The sequence below is a fragment of the Pongo abelii genome, chromosome 3 (assembly GCF_028885655.2).
Source record: "Pongo abelii isolate AG06213 chromosome 3, NHGRI_mPonAbe1-v2.0_pri, whole genome shotgun sequence".
Lineage (NCBI taxonomy): Eukaryota > Metazoa > Chordata > Mammalia > Primates > Hominidae > Pongo > Pongo abelii.
The window spans coordinates 108,695,616-108,708,197 of NC_071988.2; positions in this window are offsets into that span (position 1 = coordinate 108,695,616).

A 12,582-nucleotide genomic window follows, 5' to 3' on the forward strand; every position below is an offset into this window, starting at 1 on the left:
CATTCATAGGCTCTCTGCAGGGGGAAGCACATCATGTGCTGTTGGCTCATTCTGGCAGTCCAACCTGACATTGTCTTTACACAATCCTGCATGCAATTTTGTATTTACAATAATCAGGAGCATTTCATCTTTTATTCCATAGCAATAGTTTCAGGGGGTCTCCCTACAGGTTGCATAATGATGTTTCAGTCAATGACAGACCACATATACAACAGTGGTCCCATAAGATTATAATGGAGCTGAAAAATTCCTATTGCCTAATGATGCTGTGGCCATGAAAATGTCATAGCACAACACATTATTCACATGTTTGGGGTGATGCTGGTGTAATGAACCTACTACACTGCCAGTGGTATAAAAGTATAGCACATACAATTAGGTGTAGTATATAACACCTAAGAATAATAAATTGTGGTTACTGGTTTACTTATTTACTACACTATACTTTTTTTTTTTTGAGACAGTCTCACTCTGTCGCCCAGGCTGGAGTGCAGTGGCATGATCTCAACTCACTGCAACCTCTGCCTCCTGGGTTCAAGCAATTCTCCTACCCCAGCCTCCCAAGTAGCTGGGATTACAGGTGCCTGCCACCATACCCAGCTAATTTTTTTATTTTTAGTAGAAACAGGGTTTCACCATGTTGGCCAGGCTGGTCTCAAACTCCTGACCTGCCTGCCTTGGCTTCCCAAAGTGCCAGGATTACAGGTGTGAGCCACCACAGCCAGCCTACACTATACTTTTTATTGTTATTTTAAAGTGTACTCCTTTACTTATTTTTTTATTATATTAAAATGTACTCCTTTACTATAAAAAAACAGTTAACTGTAAAACAGCTCAGACAGATCCATCAGGAGGTTTTTCAGAGGAAGGCACTGTTATAATAGGAGGTGACAGCTCCATGCCCATTACTGCCCCTTCAGACCTTCCAGGGGGACAAGCAGCAGAGGGGGAATACAGTGATATTAATGATCCTGACCCTGTGTAGGCCTAGACTGATATGTGTGCTTGTGCCTTTGTGGTTAACAAAAGTTTAAAAAGTGAAAAATAAAATAAAAAAGAAAAAGCTTATAGAATAAGAATATAAAGAAAGAAAATATTTTTGTATAGCTGTACAATGTGTTTGTTTTAAGCTAAAAGTTATTACAAAAGAGTTAAAAAGTTAAAAAAATTATAAAGTTTCTAAAGTAAAAAAGTTACATCACCAGTAAACTGAGTTCTTCTCCTATTTTATATCAACCAAAATAACACCCAGTTGGAAAAGAGGCAAGCAGGTTTTATTCCTGGCCAGGAATGGAGGAGGGGCTCTCACTTTCAATGCCGCTTTTTCCCGATCAGTAGAGGCATGGGTTTTTTAAGGACTAAGTAGGCATGCAGCCTCCAGACACGCAGGCTCAATTCATGCATATGTCTTCATACAATCTGTGTCACAAAATGGTGGACATTTTCTTTTACAGAAGGGAATTTTAGGGTTATGGTGATATGTTAATGACCTAAAGGCAACTAGGGGTCATCTGTTCCAGTTTTTGCCAGTTTGGGGGATTCTGATCTTCCTCTGGTATCTGGTCAGGGGCCAAGAAACTCTGGCACCACCCCAGGCCATCTTATTTCTTTAAGCAGTTGTGTCTATAAACAGATTAAAGAAAAACAATAATAAGAAGGAACTTTTCCAGTTAATTCATCAGGACTGCCCTGGTAACAGTTAGAGTAAGCTGAGGTTAATTTATTATTAAAGAAAGAAAAATTAGTTTTATAATTTAGTGTAGCCTACATGTACAGTGTTTATAAAGTCTACAGTAGTGTACAGAAATGCCCTAGGTATTGGGGGAACCCACCCCCAATATTTCAACATAGGTTCTTTCTATTTTCCATAAGTGTCAGCTGGCTGAGAAATAAAGAGAGAGAGTACAAAGAGAGGAATTTTACAGCTGGGCCGCCAGGGATGACATCACATATCAGTAGGACCATGATGCCCGCCTGAGTCTTAGACCAGGAAGTTTTTATTAAAGGTTTCAAAAGGGGAGGGGGTGTAAGAACAAGGAGTAGGTACAAAGAACACATGATTCAAAAGGCAGAAAGCAGAACTACTAGTAAGAGTCCAACAAAGATCACAAGGCAAAGGGCAAAAGCAGAACTACCGATAAGCGTCTATGTTCAGTGGTGCACATATTGTCTTGATAAACATCTTAAACAACAGAAAACAGAGTTCAAGAGCAGAGAACTGGTCTGACCACAAATTTACCAGGGTGGAGTTTTTCCCCACCCTAGTAAGCCTGAGGATACTGCAGGAGACCAGGGTGTATCTTAGTCCTTATCTCAACCATATAGGACAGACATTCCCAGAGCAGCCATTTATAGACCTCCCCCAAGGAATGCATTCCTTTCCCAGGGTATGAATATTAATATTCCTTGCTAGGAAAAGAATTTAGCAATATCTCTCCTACTTGCATGTCTGTTTATAGGCTCTCTGCAAGAAGAAAAATATGGCTCTTTTTGCCTGACCTTATGGTTGTCTTCCCTTGTTTTATAAAAATCGCTGTTATTCTGTTCTTTTTCAAGGTACACTGATTTCATATTGTCAGACACACATGTTTTATACTTAATTTGTACAGTTAACACAATTATCACAGTGGTCCTGAGGTGACATACATCCTCAGCTTATGAAGATAACAGGATTAAGAGATTAAAGTAGAGGCAGGCATAAGAAATTATTTAAGTATTATTTGGGAACTGATATATGTCCGTATTAAAATGAAATCTTCACAGTTTATGTTCCTCTGCCATGGCTCCAGCCGGTCCTTCCATTCGGGGTCCCTGACTTCCCACAGCATCTCTCCCTTTCTTTTTATATAAATGTGCCATGGCGATGAAGGCTTGTTCGTTCTCTTGGTTTTGATGCAGGATTCTTTGACTGGTCTGGCACACTAAAAACAAGCCAATTAAACAGAGAAACATAATTCCAATGTTACTACAGTGGAGCCCCTAATAGACTTAATCCAAGTTGTGGGGTTTAGTCCATAAAGACTTTCTGCCACCTGATCTAAAGTCTTAGCTCCAGGCACAATGGATAAATGAGCTTGAGAGGCTTCAAATATTTGTTTCTTTAATTTAGTTATGTCCAAGGATAAATTATCTTCCCTACCCAGAAGGTGTCCTTTGACCATTTCCCATGAATGATCAATCTCGTAGGAATATGGTGTGATACAGAAATCAGAAGTATTCCAATCGCACTGCATTTGCATGTGATGTTTGAGACTCATTAGCTGATCTCCAAGCCAAATAACAGACTGTCTTAAATCATTAATTTGATTAGCTAATTTTTGATCAATGCCCTGTTGAGCATTCCACATTTGGGTGGAATTGGCTTGCCAATCATTAACAAAATGAGCCATTTGAATAGATCGGTGTAATGCCACTCCAGCAGTGGTGGCCAGTGCAGTGACTAATTAGGCCCATGATCACAGCGATTAAAGTGAAAACAAATCTCTTAGATCTTTTGAGAATTCGTTGTAACACTTCATTAATTAAATGTACTGAGGGGGAAGATTCCCAAGGTCTGGGTAAAGTTACTGGTATCCAGATTCCTTTTCAAGCTTGAAGCAACATTACACTTTTCCTGGAGTCAAAACAGGGGTTAACACAAGTGTATAAATGACAATGCATTGGACAGTTTGATTGTTTGTCCAAATTTTGATATTTCCCACTAACAGCATGTAAGGAGGCTTAACACAACTCTGTATAGGAATAGTCAGGCTGGAGGTAAACAAAGCAGAATGTCTGAATCTACATTGATACTGAGGGAGAGGAGTGGCGGTGGCAACGCCTGATGTTCTCTGCTGTAAAGAAGCAATCTAAGGTGCCTGGGGATGCCAAAGAGGTAGAGGGACATACCTGGGTTGAGAAGAATTATCATAATTCCAATTGGAGTCCCATAAAGGGGGATCGGCATCAAAAAGAGGAAGAGGGTTCAAAGGGGATTTATCATGGGGTTCAGAATCACGGATGCGAGGGGTGGTAGTGGGGACAACAGACAGAAAAGTTTCCCCTTCCCATACTCACAGTCCGGACATGGCAATTTCCAAAGTTCTGGGTGTTCTGGGCTCAGAATGGGGAATATCATATGAGGCCTCCGGGGGGTAATGCCCTTATCTTCCCATTTTAAGAGAAAGAATGAGCTGAACCTCCTATGCAAAGTAGGATGATGATCCTCATCCTCCCAATAAGAAATAAAAAAGTAGCCTCCAAGCATTCCCTCCTGCCAGAGGAGCAATTGTTTTTTAAATAGCCCTTTGGTGCCCAGTCTATTACTAAACCATATGAGTCATTTTTTAATATTACTGCATGTGAGTTAACACAATCTTCCCAAATTAAAATTTTTGATGGGCCCTCAAAATTTTTAGGACATAGTTTTCCTACAGGTTTATATTGAAAGTATGGGGTATCTCCTATTACTCCTCTTTTCATTTGTCTTAAAGGAGAAAGGGAGAGGCTGGAGACCAAATGTCCCCATTCCCCTGTGGCTAATCTCTCTGGAAGATAAGCAGCCCAGACTTGAGTTTCTAGATGGATACAACCAGGTGCATGTCCAAGGCACAGAGGAGGGTATTTATAACCCATAATAACATTAAATACTCTGCCGCGGCTCCAGCCGGTCCTTCCATTCGGGGTCCCTGACTTCCTGCAACACCTAGGCCTTCCCATTCACTCACCACTCACTTACTGACTCACACAGAGCAACTTCCAGTCCTGCAAATTCCATTCATGGTAAGTGCCCAGTACAGGTGTACTATTTTTTTTAAATCTTTTATACTATGTGTTTACTGTACCTTTTCTATGTTTAGACTTGTTCAGGTACACACCTACTTACCATTGTGTTACAATTGCCTACAGTACTCAGTGCAATGACATGTTGTACAGGTTTGCAGCCTATGAACGATAGGCTATACTATATACCTTAGGTGTGTAGTAGGCTATGCTATCTACGTTTGTGTCAATACACTCTATGATGTTCACACAATGACAAAATCACCTAATGAAGCATTTCTCAGAACGTATCCCTGTCGTTAAGTGACAATGTCTTTATTACATACACTTGGAAAAGAAGGAGTGAACGTTACATAGTGTTTATTTAGTAAGGGAAATGGACTCTACCACTGTGGGATCCTATATCAGTTTTCTATTGCTGGGTAACAAAAAATAACCACAAATTTAGGAGCTTAAAACAACAGCATTTATAAGCTTGTACTTCTGTGTCAAAAGTGCAAGGAAGGAATGGCTGCATTCTCTTCTCAAGGTCTGGGAGCACAAATCAAGGTGTCAGCCAAGGCTGTCATCTTATCAAGGCTTGTCCTCTTCCAAGCTCCCTGGAAATTGGCAGAATTAATTTTTTTACAGTTGAAGGACTGAGATCCCCATTTTCATGTTACCTGTGGGCTGAGAACTGTTTTCAGCTCCTGAAGGTCATCCATCTCAATGAGCAGTTCATAAAACGAATAAACGTTTGCTTTTTTTCCGGGCCATCAGAGTACATTTCTCTGACTTCTCCTGGGACCAACCTGAGAAAAATTTTCTGCTTTCAAAAACTCATGTGATTTGGTTTGGCTCACCAGGATAATCTCCCTTTTTAAAAGTCAACTGTGTCATATAACATACCCTCATCCCAGGGCAAAATCCATGCTATTCACAGTCACTGGGATTATGCAGGGCATGTACACCAGGAAAGAATAGTCTTGGTGCCATCTTAGAATTCTGCTGGCCACACATCGTTTCACTACAACCATTATCAGAGAGACAGCAATATCCAAGGAGCAGGAGAAAGAAGAGAGCTCTAACAAAGAGACTGAGAAAATCAGCCAAAGAAGTCAGAGAAAAACTGGGAGGAACTGAAAAATACAACCTCCTCACATGAGAGGTCTTCTAGCTGATGATTAAGACTGTGGACACTGTAGCTGGACTGACAATTCCACCATTTATTCCTTGGCTGTGTGGCCTTGGATGACAAGGTATTGACACTTTACAGTTGCTTATCTTTAAATTGTAGCCAGTTGAAATCTCTACCTCACAGGATTTTTTGTGATGACTAAATGAGTAAATGGATGTAAGGTTTGTAGGAAAGTGTATCGGAGAATAATAAGCCCTCTATATGTGTTTGCCAATGTTTGAAAGGATTAAATCCCTTTCATGTCATATTGATTAATGGAGCATATAATTTCTATTCTCATTGGACATTTAAAGATTCTTTTTATATCACCAGTTTCCACCTAGCATAGCCCTAGAGATGTACAAGGGGCTTAGTAAAGGTTGATAGAAACAAACCAATTATGTAATCATAAACAATGCAATAGATGAATATAATACAATTATATGTAGCCATTAAGATTAAGAATAATTTAGGTGGTATGGTTCTTTTTAAAAATTTAAACATTGGCAGGGCCTGGTGGCTCAGGCCTGTAATCCCAGCACTTTGGACGGTCAATGGGAGGACTGCTTGAGCCCAGGAGTTAGAGACCAGCCTGGGCAACATGATAAGATCTCATCTCTACAAAAAAATACAAAACAATAGCTGGTCTTGGTGGTGTGCACCTGTGGTCCCAGCTACTCAAGAGGCTGAGGTGGGAGGACTGCTTGAGCCTAGGAGGTCGAGGTTGCTGTGAGCTGTGATGTAGTCACTGCACTCCAGCCTGGCAAAAGAGCAAGGCCCTATCTTAAAAAAAATAATAAATAAATAAAATTTAAACATTTAAAAATTATGGGCCAGGCATGGTGGCTATGCCTGCAATCTCAGCACTTTGGGATGCCAAGACGGGAGGATCACCTTGATGTCAGGAGTTTGAGACATTGAGACCAGCCTGGCCAACATGGTGAAACCGTATCTCTACTAAAATTACAAAAAAATTAGCCAGGCATGGTGGCAGGCACCTGTAATCCCAGGTACTCGGGAGGCTGAGGCAAGAGAATCATTGAATCCCTGAGACAGAAGTTGCAGTGAGCCAAGATCACGCCACTGAAATCCAGCCTGGGTGACAGAAAAAGACTGTGTCTTAAAAAAAAAATTATGGTGAAATATACCTGATATAAATTTACCATTTTAACTATTTTAAGTGTAAAGTTCAGTAGTATCAAGTACATTCATATTTTGCAGCCATCACCACCATCCATCTCTACAATTTTTTCATCTTCCTAAACTGACACTCTGTACCCATTAAATAATAACTCCCCATTCTCCACTCCCCTCAGCCCCTGAAACTACCATTCTACTTTCTGTCTCTGTGTATTTGATCACTCTAGATACCTTGTATGAGTGGGATCATACACTATTTATATTTCGTACTTTTGTGACTAGCTCATTTCACTTAGCATAAAGTCCTCAAGGTTCATCCATGTTGTAGCATGGTGTCAGAATTTTCCTCTTGTTTAAAGCTGGAAAGTATTCCACTGTATGTATATGCCACATTTTGTTTATCCCTTCATCCACTGATGGATATTTGGGTTACTTCCACTTTTTGGCTACTGTGAGTAATGCTGCTATGAATGTGGGTGTACCAATATCTGTTTGAGTTTTCTTTTCAATTCCTTTGGGTATATACCCAGAAGTGAAATTGCTGGATCATATGGTAATTCTGTTTACATGCAATGGTTATTTTAATATTGTATCTTGCTCCCCTTATATTTAGTTCAAAATCTGAGAACTCATCACTATGCTGTACTCTCTTATTGCCTCAAGACTTGTGCACTTTATAATTTTAGATACTCTTGTAAGCACTGGAAATCCTTTCTGAAATAAAGGTAGGTAGAAAGTAATCAATACATACCAGCTATAATATGTTAAACTTCACTTTTTCCATGGTCAATAATAGATAATCTATACATAACTATTAAATACATGGCTTAGATAAATGTACTTATCGCAACTTGAAATTTTGCATGGTTTTATATTGTGACTGTATATATGCCTGTATTGTGAAATTTAATAGCATACATATATTTATCTTTATTTATAAATTGGTTATTTTATAACTTACTATTTTCTTCTGTGCTCTATCCTCCACTTCAGTGCGTTTTGCCTTTCTCAACCACAGATCTGATCTCATTGGTTTTATGTACTCTACTCTTGCATGGCTTGCCTCAATAAAATCTAAATCTGTCAACATGTTTTTCAAAACTCTGTACTATTGGGCCCCAAACATCTTTTCCAAGCTGTTATTCCCCCAGATTTCCAGGTGCATGATCCATGTTGACCCTGGATGACTTACCATGCTGCAAACGCACAACTTGTAAAACATTTTGTACCAACATGCATGTTTGTTCCCTGTGGCATATTCTTGCACCTCCTCCTCTTTAATATCTTTAATTGCATCTCCTCAGCAAAGATTTGCCCTGTCACCCAAAATTAATCACGCTGTCTATTCACAAAGCACTTGGTTAGTAACTTTTCAAAGGGACTAACCCTATTTTTCTTTGAGTGAGTTGTTATTTACAAACAGGCTGGATTCGCTGATCTGTTGTAAACATCTTTAAAGCGAGGATCACATCTTCCTCTCTGATTTTTCTACATTCTAGCATCATGTATTTCCTATCAAAGTTGCTGAGTGAATATCTTTTCTTGAATTAATTATAGAAAAAGCCTTTTTTTGGCTTGAAGAAGTCTATGAGTTGTTGTAGTTTATCTTGAATATTTCTGTATGAAATTCAGCAGCATAGAAAAGAATACTCTCAAATGTGCAATATTGTTAGATAACAAGGTACACTGGAACTGCAATATTGTTTGAAATATTTAAATCACATCATTCCAAATTGAATTCAACATCAAGTGGTCTTTTTTTTTTTCCTGCTACATAGGTAATAGAGGATAGTTTTGATGACTGAAAAATAGGCTATGTTTCCAGACTAGATTAGAATGTGGGGAGAAGCTTAGAAAGAGAAGGCTGAAAAGAGAAAGAGAACAATGGAAGAGAAGTAGAGAACTAAGTGCATCAAAATAATTGAACGAAGTCTGAACTAATTAGTAAAGAGCCATCAGAAGGAAAGAGATGTTGAGAAACAGAAAGTCAAAAAATCCAGGGCTGGGTACGGTGACTCACTCCCGTAATCTCAGCACTTTGGGAGGCTGAGGCAGGCCGATCACTGGAGGCCAGGTGTTCGAGACCAGTCTGGCCAACATAGTGAAACCCTGTCTCTACTAAAAGTACAAAAATTAGCTGGATGTAGTGGTGCATGCCTATAAACCCAGGTACTCAGGAGGCTGAGGCTGGAGAATCCCCTGAACCCAGGAAATGGAGGCTGCAGTGAGCCAAGATCACACCACTGCACTCCAGCTTGGGTGACAAAGTGAGACTCTGTCTCAAAAAGAAAAAAACAGTGAAAAATCCTAGTTATTAGCATTAGGTATGGGAACAGGCAATTTGGTTTTCAGTGTTGTTTGGGAATATTTAAGTCTTAATTTATACAAGTTAGCCTCACATTTAAAAGTAAGAAGATCTCTATTGAGATAATGGATAATTACTGGAGTGCAACTGGTAAATGACTTCACTTTTCATAAGTGTTTTGATGTGAATTTATGAATATTCTCTAGCTGCTCACTGGGTTTGTGAAGTTAGTTTGAATGAGACATGATTGCACCCTAGGCAAGTCAGAATGTACTTGCTTTGATTTCACTGTGATTACTTTTACTATAAAAGATTCCCATTAAATACAAGTAAGTTCCCACTTAACTTTCCTGTAATTCCACGCTTGCTTCAAGCAGCTGACAGGCAAATTTGATCAGATGTAATACATCCAATCAGATAAAGAAGGGATTTCAGCAAAACACTTGGCAGATTTGAAGAGCTGAATAGAAAAGGTCATGAGCTGTCTGAAAACTTTTAGACACAAGAGGAAGCAAATAGTAGAAAGCGTGAGAGCACTCTTAGACAGGGATTGGCATTTCCCCCTTATGGTTTCTCACGTAATTTGTGAAGAAATAAACACAAGGGTAGCTGTTAAATTTGTTGTAATTATCACATGTACAAAACAGCCCAGTTCACATAATGCTGCACTAAATTCAAAGTTAATGTTATAAAAAAGATGCCTCTAAAACATATAAATTACCTAGGAGTTTTTTAAAAATGCAGATTCTGATTTTGTAAGTTTGAGATGGGTTGCAACAGTTTGTATTTCCAACATGCCTCTCACGTGGCAGCCATGCTGCAAGGGCATAATTAAAGTTCCCCATTTACACAGGCCATGAGCCCCGAAACACCCATCAGCAATCCTGGGATGGGTGTTTCAGGGCTCATGGCCTGTGTAAATGGGGAACTTTAATGTTAGATGTTCATTCCATCTTTGGAAACATTATTAAATAGTTCATATAAGATTTAGATTAGAAACTAACCAAGCATTTTCTCTTCAACCATTCATTTACTCTGCTACTCCTTTAAGCTTTGCATACATTTGAAGATTGGCTGTACCTATACCACCCTTAGATCTGAGCAAGTGAGGGCCTTATCCCAGTCCTGTGCCTCATAGTGCCTTATTCTTTGGAGTGCCCTCTTTGAAATTTTCCAAGTCTTCTTCGGATGCCTGCTCTGTTTTTTCTCTCTGGGGTACTCTCCCTTTCTCTCCCTGTGTATAAGGTTGACCAGATGTCCTGGGGAGCTCTGCAACTTGTAACTATAGGATCATCCTGGGTCTTATTTCCAGGCTTTAGTTTCAGGAGGGTGACCTGGAGAGCAGACTGCTACTTCTTGTTGGCAAAGTATTTCTTTTGCAGGATTACATGAAATTTGGCTGCCAGAATGATGCTGACATTCTGATTTTGGATAATTATCACTCACATTGGGCATAGATCTAATTTAGGGTTGTGAGCTATCTAAGGTCCACTGCCCAAGCCACATGTGTTGACCCATGCATCCACTTGCACTTTGTTCTGAGTATGATGCCACTTCTGCTATATAACATCCAAGGGCTGCAGGGTGACATCAGATGTCCTTACCCCGCTTGCCAATGGCATTCAGGAAAATCACCCTATCCCCTCTGCAGGTTTTATGCCATGGGTCAGGCAGTCCTTTTGCTGGGGGGTGGGCGGGTAGCTGCACTTATCTCTTCTGAGGGCTTTTAAGACTATTGCTTCTTCACACCAGTGGGCCCTTCTGATTGATGTGATGATGCTGTGTTCTCTTCTCCCTGGTCAATGTTAAGCTCTCCTAGAGGAGGGACAGACATTCCTTGTGCAAATGGGACTGTTCATTTTGTTCTGTCCACAATCCCCTCTCTGTTGCTGGTGGTGTATGGGAGGTAGGGTGCAGTCAAGAGTGGCAGAGATCAATTCTAGAAATGTAATGATGATGGCCTAAAAAGTTCAAGACAAGACACAGTTGAAAGATGTGTTGTTCTATGTGATGCTATAACATTCTAAATGATAAATTTAAAATGAGCAATGAACAACGAATCATTCATGTTTTCTCGTATATATACCCTGGGTAAGACTTGAATTTGTGATTATCATCAAACATTGTACCAGTAACAATTGTACTGTATTGAACTGTGTTGTACCAGTAACAATCTTTGAGTGATTGTCTCTGAGTGATACCCAGTATTCATGGGTAGCACAGTGGATGATGCAATGTCAAAAGGCACAATGTAGCCAAGATTAAATAAATGGTAGCAGGATATTGGAAAGGGGTGAAGATTCATATTATTTTAATACAAACATATTACAAAGAACCATGGCATTATGAATAATAACAGCATTGCTACCCTTTCTTGTGGTAAAAGATATGAAATTAGCTAGGAATGGCTCATTTGATAAAAAAGAAGTGATTCCTGGACCAAAGAGATAGTACCAGGATGTACTGATCGGACAATAAATAAACAAATCTTCCTATTATTCTAAATCTTTATCAAAAAATCACTATACTGCATGCACATGGACCTATAAACTTTATAAAGCATTTTTTTAAAAAGTGTTTATATAGGCAGAAGCCCTGCAAAAAAATATTTGTCTGGTGATCTGCACACCCTGGCAGTAGCCCTTGCAACTGGGATTTTGGTGGAAGAGAGGGCTCTCAGGGAGAATAATAGATGAAGATTGTCATAGGAAAACATTTGGAAGCTCAGGTGGAGCTTTTTTTTTTTTTGAGATGGAGTCTCACTCTGTTGCCCAGGCTGGAGTGCAGTGGTGTGATCTTGGCTCACTGCAACCTCTGCCTCCAAGGTTCAAGTGATTCTCCTGACTCAGCCTCCTGAGTAGGTGGGATTACAGGCATGCACCACCATGCCCAGCTAATTTTTGTATATTTAGTAGAGACAGGGTTTCGCTATGTTGGCCAGGCTGGTCTCGAACCCCTGACCTCAGGTGATCTGCCCGCCTCGGCCTCCCAAAGTGCTAGGATTACAAGCATAAGTCACCACGCCTGGCTGCAGGTGGAACTTTTAAGGAGGAGGTCTACACTCAAAATATGCAAGAAAAATGGACAAAGAGAGATGAATATTTTGCTCGCACATTTCTCTGAGCTTCATTCATAAAAGATGAAAACCAAAATGGAATTAAAATAAGAAGTTTTCTGCTTTGAACTTAACACTGGAATTTAAGAGGTTTTTATTTTTGTC